The sequence below is a fragment of the Oryctolagus cuniculus genome, chromosome 7 (assembly GCF_964237555.1).
Source record: "Oryctolagus cuniculus chromosome 7, mOryCun1.1, whole genome shotgun sequence".
In the NCBI taxonomy this organism is placed as follows: domain Eukaryota; kingdom Metazoa; phylum Chordata; class Mammalia; order Lagomorpha; family Leporidae; genus Oryctolagus; species Oryctolagus cuniculus.
The window spans coordinates 23,579,507-23,592,515 of record NC_091438.1 but is presented as its reverse complement, the minus strand read 5'-3'; the positions used below and the strand labels follow the sequence as shown (position 1 = coordinate 23,592,515).

At 44.4% G+C, this 13,009-nt stretch overlaps 1 long non-coding RNA gene across 1 annotated transcript in view; it reads left to right on the top strand.

Moving 5' to 3' along the window:
- LOC138850385 (uncharacterized) overlaps window positions 1-10,282 on the top strand; it is a 28,045-nt gene extending 17,763 nt beyond the window's left edge. The window contains exons 2-3 of the long non-coding RNA XR_011390091.1: window positions 7,124-7,331; window positions 10,000-10,282. This is a non-coding gene — a long non-coding RNA (uncharacterized lncRNA). The remainder of the gene's footprint in view (window positions 1-7,123; window positions 7,332-9,999) is intronic.
- The last annotated feature ends 2,727 nt before the right edge of the window (window positions 10,283-13,009 follow it).

The following is a 13,009-nucleotide window of genomic DNA, read 5'->3' as shown; positions in this document are numbered from 1 at the left end:
TTTGAAGAGTTGTAGTGTTCCTTTGAGGGGCTAATATTGTCTTCCTTATTCTTATTTTTCGGGCGCGTCTGTGTGTGTGTATGCATATATATATATTTGGAGAATTTCTCTTGTGAGATTTCTCTGTTATGAGCTGCTATGTGTGCATTTCAAGTGGAAGCACAGAGTGCCATCTACTGGAGCCCTGCTCACTTGTCAATTGTGGTAGGGGCAGGTATGAGCTTTGGTGCACTTAGCCCCACCTACTGAGACCCAGCTTGCTTCTCCATGATTGATGGAATGGGCTTGAGTTTCTTTGTTGCACAGTTTGTGTGGTGGAGAAGAGGTTCCTCTGATATGTTGTGGACCTTGCTCCTGGGTGAGGGATGTGGTGAGGTGTCTTCCACAGTTGATGGGTATGTGCTTAGGAGACTGAGGCCTGGTCTGCTGGGGGCTGGTGCCCCCTGTCCCAACAATCCACGTCTCCTGCGTATCCTCATTTGCTCTTTCAGTGTGGACCTGCCCTGTCTGTGTTAGCTTCCTGGGTTTCCTGTCATAAATTTTCCTTGGCTCGACACTCTGGCAAAAAAAAAAAAAAAAAAACAAAAAAAAACAAAAAGCAAAAAACAAAAAAAACAAACCCTAAATGAAAGTTCTCTGTGAGTGAGATCCCAGTGGAATGAACAGGTCATCAAAGAAGGAGGTACCTTTCTCTGAAGGGAGGAGAGAACCTCCACTTTGAATATGACCTTGTCTAAACAAGATAAGAGTCGGTGAACTCAAAAGGCTTCCATAGCCTTGGAAACTCATGACTGGTGCATAGGGAGATTACTGATGCCATAAACAGGAGTGTCAATTTGTAAAGTCAACAACAGGAGTCACTGTGCACTTACTCCTCATGTAGGATCTCTGTCCTCAATGTGCTGTACATTGAGACTTAATGCTATAATGAGTACTCAAACAGTATATTTCGCTTTGTGTTTCTATGGGGGTGCAAACTGTTGAAATCTTTACTTAATGTATACTAAACTGATCTTCTGTAAAAAAAAAAGAAGAAATTATCAATTCCCAACTTGACTCTCACTGGGATTAAACATGACAATAGGTCTGATCTGATTTCATCATCATTTAAAAAATCATCTATTATTTTTCACTTTATGTTTGTGTGGGAGCAAACTCTGAAATCTTTACTTAATGTATGCTAAACTGATCTTCTGTATATAAAGAGAATCGAAAATGAATCCTCATGTGAATGGAAGGGGAGAGGGAGTGGGAAAGGGGAGGGATGCGGGTGGGAGAGACGATATGGGAGGTAAGCCATTGTAATCCATAAGCCGTACTTTGGAAATTTATATTCATTAAATAAAAGTTAAAAAAAAATTTTCCTTGGCTCTATCTCTGCGGTGTAACTTCTCGTTCTTTTAACTATCTATTTTGCCCTGAGTGACTCAGATAATCCTGTTACTAAGCCACCATCTTGGGGACCCCCATCCTTTCCCATAAGTTTTGATATGTTGTATTATCATCTTCATTTGTTTCCAGAACATTTGTGATTTCTCTTTGGTTTCTTCTATGACCCACTGTTCATTCAGGAGTGTGCTGTTCAGTCTCCATGTGTTTGAATATGTTCTAGAGATTCCTGAATTGCTGATTTCCAGCTTTATTGCATTGTGGTCTGAAAAGATGCATGCTATGATTTAGATTTTTTGAATTTGCTGAGACTTGCTTTACGGCCTAGCAAGTGATCAATTGTAGAGAAAGTTCCATGCACTGCTGAGAAGAATGTGTATTCTGCCACTGTAGGATGAAAAGTTTTATAGATATCTGTTAGCTCTGTTTGGTCTATAGTGTCGATTAAATCTGCTGTTTCCTTGTTGATCCGTCCATTGCTAAAAGTGGAGTATTGAAGTCCCCATTACTATCGTATTGGAGTATAAGTCTCCTTTTAAATCCCTTAACATTTCTTTTAAATAGCCAAGTGCCCTGTAATTAGGTGCATATACGTTTATAATAGTTATACCTTCCTGTTGAATTGATCCCTTAACCCATTACATAGTGTCCTTTTTTGGTCTCTTTTAAAAGTTTTTGTGTTAAAGTATATTTTGTCTGATATTATGATGCCCCTCTTACCATGGAAAATCTTTTCCATCCTTTCACTTTCAGGTTGCATGTATTTTTGTTGGATAAATGTGTTTCTTGTAGGCAACAAATAGATGTGTCTTGTTTTTAAATCCATTCGACTAGTCTTTACATTCAAAGTAACTAATGATAAATAATTACTTGGCCCTGCCATTTTCCCCTAAATGTTCCTATCCCTTGCTTTGTACTTTTACTTGAGGGTTTTCTGTCTTTGCATTCTTTCATGACAATGGCTTTATTTCTGTGTTTCTGTGTGTGGTACATCCATAAGCGTATTTTGTAAGGCTGGACAAGAGGTGACAAATTCTTTCTTTTTGTTATGGAAGGTCTTCATTTCGCCTTCTTTTATAAATGAGAGCTTTGCAGGGTACAGTACTCTGAGGTTGACAGTTTTTTTTCTATTAAGATTTTTCCTATATATTGCCATTGTCATCTAGCCTGTAGGTTTATTTTTTTATTTTTATTTTTTTACAGGCAGAGTGGACAGTGAGAGTGAGAGACAGAGTGAGAGAGAGAGAGAGAAGGGTCTTCCTTTTGCAGTTGGTTCACCCTCCAATGGCCGCCATGGCCAGTGCAGCCGGCACACCGCGCCTATCCAAAGGCAGGAGCCAGGAGCCAGGTGCTTCTCCTGGTCTCCCATGGGGTGCAGGGCCCAAGCACTTGGGCACTTGGGCCATCCTCCATTGCACTCCCAGGCCACAGCAGAGAGCTGGCCTGGAAGAGGGGCAACCGGGACAGAATCCGGTGCCCCGACTGGGACTAGAACCTAGTGTGCCGGCGCCGCTAGGCAGAGGATTAGCCTATTGAGCTGTGGTGCCAGCCCGAGCCTGTAGGTTTATGATAAGGAGTGTACACTTTCAGTGAATTCCAAGAGATGTGTGGTGGGTGTGGCCAGGGAGCTGTTCTGTGTTCCAGGATGGGGCAAGAATCCAGGGTAACACCCAATTTGGGCGTTGTAGCTCTCCTCTGGTTAACTGGAAGGAGAGGAATGGTGTTGTGACTTTCCCTTCTAGCTGAGGAATTTCCAGGTGTTAGTCCCCAGTGTGCTCAGCACTTATCCGCATTGCTGTATGAACCACATACATGATCTGTGGAGTCTTCCTTGTGAGCACAGTTCCCTTTGCTATGAGCTGCCCTAGGCAACCTAGGAGCTCTGAGAGTGAGGAGAAGCACTCTATGGTTGCCCAGAACCCAGCCATACTCTGCCTCCATTCCTGCAGTCACAGTTTTTTCTCAGTCTCAGCTCCCACGGCTCTCAGGGTTGAGGGGTGCCAGTGGGGCCACTCCACCCCATTAGCCTGTTCTGTCCACAAAGAAGCTAAGGTGTTCCCAGAGCTGTTGTCTGTGTGTTCCAGCCTGCTGGATTGAGTCTGGTCCTCCCAACTAGGTTCCAAGTCAGTGGGGAACACAGGTTTTTCTCTCTGGTTAGATATGTGGTTTGCAGGCAACCAAATTACCCACCTGCTGCAGCCCCACTCATTTCACAATTTTTCTGGGCACTTAGGAGAGTCCCACAGGCAGCACTTCCCTTCCTTAGGATGGCTCCCCCTCCCTTCCCATTGACAGGTGGGTGCAACTGGCATGGTGGAGGGTGTCTCACTTGGTTTCTCCTGAACTTCTGTGGTTGCTCCCATCTACTGGGTGGAGGGTGACTCTGGTTATTGCTGGGCATGTGCACACAAGCTAGGGTGGCTGCTATCTGCCTGTGTCCAAAACTGGTGTCAGTCCTCTCACCACTGGCTGCAGGTCTCTGTTGTAGCAGGGAGTAGGGAGGGAGAGAGATGGGCCACTTTATTTCCCCCTCTGCCCCTGGGTCAGTGGTTGCCCTGCTGTCTTGGGGGATCTGGGTGGGAAGCTAACAAGTACAGTTCACTAACCTCTCCCTCCTGCTGTATCAGCAGTGCTGTGGGCCTGTGGAGTCTACTTTCACCTAGTTTGCCAGGGTGGGCATCTTCCTCTCTGGATCCAAGCTGGTGGGTCTTTTGCTATGTGTCTGCTCTTTCAGCAAGGATCTGGACTGATCTACTGCTTTCACAGGCTCTCCTACTGCAGTACCCTACAGCTTTACCCTGAATGTATTTTCTCCTCTTTTTAAAATAGTAATTTTGCCTAGCTTAAATCAGACTGTCCTGTCGCTATTCTGCCATCTTGGAACACCTCCAGGATGTTTTTTTTTTTTTATTTCAGAAATTTTATACTTTTATTAAACCATTAAGTCAGTTCATAAAAATAAGAGTAAAATATATGAAAAAATATAAGTATTGGAACAGGAAATAAAAGTTAATTACATATATTTCTGTTGTTTTTAAATACAAAGTTACCATGTACAGCACTCACTAAAATTAAATAGTTTAGATAACAATGCTACACTTGTATCTATTCACCAACAATATTGCAGCATTATCTAAAATTAATTTAAATATTATGCAATGTAATAGTTGATTTCTGTAATTCATTAACCTAAAGTTAAGTTCTTTTCTTGAAACACCAAGGTTAAACAAATGTTCAAAAATGTGTCTTTATTCTCATAATTCACTGTTAATTATAATTAAGGCTCTTTTGAATTACACTCACACAAAATTAGTATTTATAGGTTTCCCATAGATAGACTATGAAGAATTAAAACAGATTTTAAAGTTTAGTGAATTTAAATGGATATTTGCATTTAGTAGTTTAGAAAAGGGCTTTGACAATAATAAGACCAGAAGGTTTACTGTTAATGCTTGGGGTCATCTGACCTTTCCTGGACAATAGACCTAAATGGCCAAATTAATTTATGGGAGTAATAATTTTTCAAAAGCTATTTTTTTCTGTATGAAGCTGCCAATATCATGAATAGAAAGGGAGAACCATAAAGGAGAAAGGACAGGATGGTCATTTGTGTTTGTGTTAAACGAAAGCAGCAGTGTGGAGGCAGACGTCATTAACTGAAACCTAGGGACTTGGTGGTGTTGCTTCTGAGGCAACCGTACCTGCATCGTGCATTCTTCATGTGTAATCGGATTTTCAAAGACAAAATTACTGAGTTGCATCAATTGAAAAAGAAAAAAAGAAAAGGACTTTGAAATCTACATTTTAATAAACATCTCCAGGGGCCAGCATAGAGTATAAAGTCACATGCTTGGGTGCAAACTGTTGAAATCTTTACTTAATGTATACTAAACTGATCTTCTGTATATATAGAAAATTGAAAATGAATCGTGATATGAATGGAAGGGGAGAGAGAGCGGGAAAGGGGAGGGTTGCGGGTGGGAGGGAAGTCATGGCGGGGGGAAGCCAATGTAGTCCATAAGCTGTACTTTGGAAATCTATATTCATTAAATAAAAGTTAAAAAAAAAAGTCACATGCTTGTGATGCCTACATCCCATATGGGCTCCAGTACAAGTCCTGGCAGCTCCATTTTTCCAGGATGTTTTTAATAAAAATTTGTGTGTTTATTTGAAAGGCAGAGTTACAGAAAGAGAAAGAGAGACAGAGAATGAAAAGAGAGAGAGAGAGAGAGAATCTTTTATCCATTGTTTCTGTCCTCTAATGGCCATGACAACCAGGGCTTGGCCTTGCCAAGGCCAGGAGCTTCATCGGGGTCTCCCACATGGGTTCAGGGGTCCAAGTACTTAGGCCATCTTCTAGTGCTTTTACAGGCAATTGTCAGGGAGATGGATTGGAAGTGGAATATTTAGAACTCTAACTGGCACCACATTTGACGCCCACATTGCAGATGATGGCTTTATAGGCCCAGTCACAAAGCTGGCCTCTATAGAAGGCTAATTTTTCAGTTCATAATTTTGTATGACCCATGAATGATGTTACAAATATCCAAACATCCCTTAAAGGGCAGAAAAAAAGTTCCCAGGGAAACTCCTTGGAATCTGATGAATGGATACATAATGATTAAGAAGATATTAGTCCCTGACCCCAATCACCAGTGCCATAAACCACAGCATGGGTCCCATTATTTCACTGTTACATGGGTTGACTGGGGAGTTGGGGTCACACATGGGGACTTAACCCACTGCACCGCCCTGTGTGGGCTCCGTCTTCAATGTTGTTAAAGACGCAGGTACAGAGCACAGTGCAGAGGCAGGGTGGAGCCATGAATGAGGAACCTGCTGGAGGCTGTATTTAAAAGCCTGCTGTGGCCGGCACTGCAGCTCACTAGGCTAATCCTCCACTTGCGGCGCCGGCACCCCGGGTTCTAGGCTGGGTCGGGGCGCCGGATTCTGTCCCGGTCGCTCTTCTTCCAGTCCAGCTCTCTGCTGTGGCCCGGGAGTGCAGTGGAGGATGGCCCAAGTGCTTGGGCCCTGCACCCTCATGGGAGACCAGGAGAAGCACCTGGCTCCTGGTATCAGATCAGCGTGGTGCACCGGCCTCAGCGGCCATTGCAGGGTGAACCAACGGAAGAGGAAGACCTTTCTCTGTCTCTCTCACTCCCTCACTGTCCACTCTGCCTGTCAAAAAATCATAATAAATAAATAAAATTAAAAAAAGAATCAAAGCTCTCTAAAAAAAAGAGCCTGCTACATGTTCTCAGGGCATTTCTTGGGGACCCGATGTGCAGGGTGCAGAGACCTCCCTGTGAGGTTCAGGGTGCAAACCCGCCCTTTGGGAGCCACCTCTGCCTGCTCATCTCATCTGCTGCTGTCCGGAGAGCCCTCTCAGAAGTTGGAGGAGTGACCCCAAGTGCCCCACAGGGAAGCTCAGCTTCCCTGAGTTTCATGGAGGTTGCTAGGGCCGGGTGCTTTGAAAATGCAACATAGTGTGCGTTTCCTGTTGTTTTCCTGTGGCCTCCAGGACTGGGTTAGACCTGGGGCCTGGAGAGGGATGGGGGAGAGGAAACCCAGCTCACAGCAGGCATGGAGTCCCTGTGTCTCTGTGGTTGTCCTGGAGTGCAGAGGGGGAGGGAGGGGCATGCTCATCAGGAGAGTCCTGGAGGCCGGGGAAGAGCCCTCAGCACACAGCTGCCTCAGAGAGAACCACTGGCCTCTTCCCTCTCTTTCTTGCTAGGCAGGGAACAGAATTGGAGTCTGGCTAAGCTTGTCTGAAATCCACTGTGTGAAGGCGACAGTCATTGTCCAGAGGATCTTCAGGGACCCAGTGCACCAGGAACTGGAGACAGGAAGAAGACACGAGTGCACTCAGACCAGCAGGCACTGCAGCCCCCAATTGGAGGATACTTGAGCCCACCCTGAGTGACAGACCCTGGGCTGCACAGGTGATACCACTGGCCCTTGGAACTACACACTGCCCGTGGACAGGGTTCTGCTGTCCCTGGATACTGTGAGGATCTTGAGATGGGCTGTAATTATGTTACAGGAGCCAGCATGAATTTTCGAGTGCCTGCTCCTTGGGTCTCTCCTTTCACATCAAGAGCTGGTGTCACTGTTTCAGAATGGCCAGTCCATGGAGATCTTCCTATGTGGTAGAGCCAGGGAAACTGAGAAAGCAGGTGTGGGGCCCTCAGTGTTCAGAACGTAGGACATTCATCACACATGGGAAGGGGTTTGGCAACAGCATGTCATTGGTTGGACAAAACAGCCTGAGGTGGCCAACTTTGCAGGAGGCCTTCTGCAGACAAGTAGAAATACAACCCCAAAGGTGCCCACACTTCCCCCACACATGTCTGTGAACCACCCATCCCCAGAATATCAACTACTTGGGTTCCTGCCACCCACACAGGGAGACCTGGATTGAATTCCCTGCTCCTGACTTTGGCCTCAGTCCAGCCAGGCAGTTGCACACATTCGAGGACTGAAACAGAGGGTGGCAGTACTCTCTGTGTCTCTCCCTCTCAAACAACTAGTTTCTGTGATGGAGCAGTGGTTTACTAGCCTAAGCATTTGCCTGCAATGCCGGCATCCTATATGGACACCTGTTCGAGTCCTGGTTGCTCCTCCTCTGATCCAGCTCTCTGCTGTGGCCTGGGAAAGCAGTGGAAGATGGTCCAAGTACTTGGGCTCCTGCACTCATGTGGGAAACACAGAGAAAACTACTGGTTTATGGCTTCAGATTGGCCCAGCTCCAGCCATGGTTTCCAATTGGGAAGTGAACCAGTGAATGGAAGGCCTTCTGTCTCTGCCTCTCCACGATAATTCTCTTTGGTTCAAATTCTGCCACCTGGGCCCAGGAGGGTGGCAGCATTATCCCAAACATTTCCGGAGCCTCTACTGCTGGTCAGTGCAGTGTCCCATGGCTTCTGTCTTGCCTGTCAGCCTGGGTAACAGATGCAGGAGCCCTGATTATCTTGGAATCCCCTTCAGGGTCACCTTCATTCTTCTTGACAAAAACTGCATGTTGTCAACTGACGCACTGCATTACTCCGTCCTTTCCATCCAGGAAGGCCGCCAGCCTGCTTTCACTTCAACACCATCCGCTCACCCTTGGTTAAACCTGCAGATTCTGTCCATGTCATACATGCATCTTTTTCAAGGCACAGTCTAGCCACACCCTGGTGTTCTCTTCCAGAACACATTTCAATTGTTTCAATATGGGTAGACCCAACTTTCCAAATCTTCAAATTCTAGTTTCTTTTTGTTCAGAATTCCCAGAAATTAAATTCTCTTTTTTGACTATAAAGAGTCAGATGGCCATTGGCCAGTGCTGTGATGTAGAAGCCTAAGTTCCCACCTGCAGTGTCGGCACCACGTATGGGCACCAGTTCAAGTCCAAGCTGCTCCACTTCTTATCCAACTCCATGCTAAGGTGCCTGGAAATTAAGCGGAAGTTGGCCCACTTGCTTGGGCCCCCACACACATCTGGAAGGAGCTCCTGGCTCCTGGCTCCTGGCTCCTGGCTTTGGCCTGACCCTGCCCTAGCTATTGGGGATTGACCCAGCAGCTGACAATCTCTCTCCCAGTATGTCTGTATCTCTCCCTTTCAAATAAATTCTTTTGAAACACTGCCAGAAGGCAAGCCCCTGAATCAGCGCTTTGCTGAGAATTCACCTCCATTTAATGTCCAGTTTCATTCCTGGCAAGTTATACCTTCTAAGAAAACATGCCAGAAACCAAGTTCCCTGCCTCTTACAAACAAGGTTCACCTTGTTCCTGCTCTTCAATCACATCTATTCACTGCAGACCTCACCAGAATCCCCATTCCCATCCATAGCTCAGTGTGCATCTGAAAACGACTCCAGTGGGGACCTGTTCCCCAGGGGCAAAGCTGCTTCCGTCCTTGCAGGATTCATTAGACCTGCACCTCAAGTCTCAGGATGATAATCTGTGTCTGGTGAGACCCTGCAAGGACTTTTGGAATATGGACAGATGTCCATGAAGCTCCGTGTCAGATGGGCTCTGGGATCACTTGCAGGCACTAAAGTCACCGTTGCTAAAGTCCTGTACATAAATGTGGTAGCATTTGCATTGGACCAAATATTCTCCCATATGTTTTCAGTTGTCCCTAGATATCTTATAATACCTAAAGAGACTATGATGTAAATGGTATACTGTGTGTAGAACAATTCAAGAGGAAAAGATGGAATATGGACAGTACAGATGCATTCTTTTTCAATTTTCAAAATCACTGGGAATGGAATCTGCACTTGTGGTCCCATGGGTCCCAAGGGCATCATGGGATAAGGCACTGTGTCATGTGGTCATGTAGGCTAGGAAGTCCCAAGACCTGCTGGCAGATGGCTGGCCTTCCAGGAGAGACACTTGGACTCTGACCTGGAGTCCAAAGTGCAGGAATGGAAACATTCAAGGCAGCCAGGAGGTTTTCCCTGAATTTGCAGGCGTTTGGGGAGTGAACCAGTACATGGAAGGTATTTCTCTCTCTCTCTCTCTTTCCACCCCAGCACCACCACCTCCCTCTCCCTTTTCTCCCACTGTTCATCCTCTGCCTCTTCACTGTAATGCTGCTTTTCAATAAACTTTTTTTTAAAGAAGGCAGGTGCTGACATCGTGGGACCATGGGTAAAGTCGTCAGTATGACAGCGGCTTCCATGTCAGAGTGCCTGGTTCAAGACCCAGCTGCTTCTAAGCCATATTTCCTGTAGTAATGGGAGGCAGCAGATGGCTCAAGTTGTTGGATTCCTTATTTCAGCCTGGTTTAGTTGCTGCCGCAGGCATTTGAGACGTGAATCAGATGGAACATCTCTGTGTGTGTTTCATTCTATCTAGCTCTCCCTCTCTCTTATGTTTGCCTTGCAGATAAATAAATAAATCTCTTTAAAAAATTGGTAAACTTGGTTCTGGCACTGTGGTATAGTGGGCTTCCCATGTGGACTCTGGTTCAAGACCCGCCTGTTCCTCTTCTGATCCAGCTCTCTGCTATAGCTTGAGAAAAGCAGTCTACTTCACATATAAATAGAGAGAGAGAGAGAGAGAGAGAGAGAGATACAAGGGTAAAAAATCGGCACACCCAATATGAGATGTAATATATTATAACACTGAAATTAAAAAATCCAGGTGATAGAGAAAAAAATTCAATGGTATGGGCTAACAGGATATTTGCAATAACATTCCACATTGGGGTGAGAATGCTTTTGAACTACAGAATGCCAGGATCCAGTCTTCAGGAAGAATTCTATTAGAAATCTAGTATTAGACTTGAATATAATAACTGACACAGGCATGAATGGCTAATGCATGGTAAAATTGTTAAAGGAAGGCCATTTTCAAACAGGAGATTTATACATCTTCCAAGCAGCACTCTCCAAAGTTTTTTATTTCAACTCTGAAGTTTTATTATCCAAAGTGTATGATTTTTACAGAACAAAAGTAAAAGCAGGTGTCAAAATCAGCAACAAGTTTGTAGAATTTCTGCAGAGATTTTCACCTAAGTTAGGGCTGGTGAAAGTGGTATCCAAGGAAAAACCTAGATGACTGCTGATTTGTCTCTTGGCATAAATTACCAGGCGGTTTGTTCTGGAGGTTCTGAATAACTTGTCATCATCACTGGTCAGTTGTTGAGAACCAATTCGAGTTGTCAAACAAAGCAAACAAAATGTTTACATTTTTTTCTTGTTGCATTGTGGCATTTTACTGAAGTGGCATTTATTTTTTTTCTTCTTAGTAATTTCTTTGTGTTCTGAAATTTTTCCATTTCTTTTTAGCATTTTTTATTTAGAAAGATAACTAACTGAAATGGATTGTACATTGTTTCCTTAGTATTGCTTTTAAGTTTTAAATTTTTGCAAAGTTGTTAAATTTTAATTATTTGGCATTTTCTCCATTAAATGAAACAGTGAATAGGAATGACATTTCACACTTGTTCTGAATAATTGGTTTTCTCTTTTGTCATTTGTAAAGTATAATCATTTTTAAATTTAAAATTTTTTAGCATTTTTGTATTTACAAAAACACTGAACTGAAATGGAATTTTACTTTTATTTGCTGAGTTTAAATTTTTTAAAAAAATTTAATTTATATATATTTCTAACATTTTCCTATTTAAAAAGTTACTAAAATGAAGTGGCATTTTAATTTTCCTATTAGTATTTTCCTACTTTTTTTTATTTTTTATTTTTTATTTTTGACAGGCAGAGTGGACAGTGAGAGAGAGAGACAGAGAGAGAAAGGTCTTCCTTTTGCCGTTGGTTCACCCTCCAATGGCCGCCGCTGCAGCCGGCGCACCGTGCTGATCCGATGGCAGGAGCCAGGATCCAGGTGCTTTTCCTGGTCTCCCATGGGGTGCAGGGCCCAAGCACCTGGGCCATCCTCCACTGCACTCCCTGGCCATAGCAGAGAGCTGGCCTGGAAGAGGGGCAACCGGGACAGAATCCGGCACCCCGACCGGGACTAGAACCCGGTGTGCCGGCGCCGCAAGGTGGAGGATTAGCCTATTGAGCCACGGCGCCGGCTATAAATAAAATCTTCTATTTTTTGTTTTTAATTGTTTTTAAAGTTTTAAAATTTTTAGTTTTAATTTTTTCAGTATTTTACTTTCAAAAACACTTAAATGACATTTTTTTTCTAATTTTTTCTTTTTAAATTTTTTAACATTTTTAAATTTTTAATTTTTTAAAAATTTTCCTTTTTAAAAAAACAATGCAGTACCATTTTTCTTTTCTATTTTTACTTTAAATTTTTTTTTACTTTTTAAAGTTTTAATTTTTTTTGGAATTTTTCTTTTTAAAAACACTTAACTAAAACAGGGAACATGTATTGAGACCTGAATCAAAATTTTTGAGATTCCAGTTACACTCCAGGACGCTGGAGACACTTCGGGGCCTGGACAGTGATATCTTAATGAGAAGTTGTAGATTTTAGGAGCCCAAGATGTGCTGACAGGGTGTCTAAGGCAGCTGTTACACTGAGAGGAGGCACACTCAGGTGGAAACATAATTCCCTCCCTAGGATCCCAATTTTCATGAAAGGAAAACAATTGTGTCATCACAGGTATGACAGACAGTGGAAGTAAGAATGGTAGCTGTGAGAAACAGGTCCACCACAGGGCAGCGGTGCCATTGGCTCGGTTTGTTCTTGGACCAGGAACACCTACTAAGCAGTGGGCATCCAGAATCTGTGAGGACTCAGTTTTCCATGATGGAGGGGCAGGCATATGGCCCCTCCTTGTCCAGCAGCTGCCTCAGGCTGGCAGGAACACAGCCTCGCTGTTTGCTGGGGCTCTGGATGCCTTGGCCCACGTCCTGCATCAGGAGCCCCCAGTTCTCCTGCAACACTGAGTGGAGTTGGCAAGACCAGCAGCTGTAAGAGATGAGCGTCCTCATGACGAGGTCCTGCCCGCATCTGCTCTGCCTGACTCTGGACGTAGAGAGAGGAGTGTTCAGAGAGGTGTCTGGTTCCTTGATGCAGGCTCAGTCCACCTCGCCCACCTGGGCCCTCCCGGCCACACTGCTGCATTCATCACCATGAACTTGCTGTTATCACGCCCATCCATGGCCACCTCCTGGGTTGATGACCGGACCTCCGCCAGGGCCGCTGCTCACTC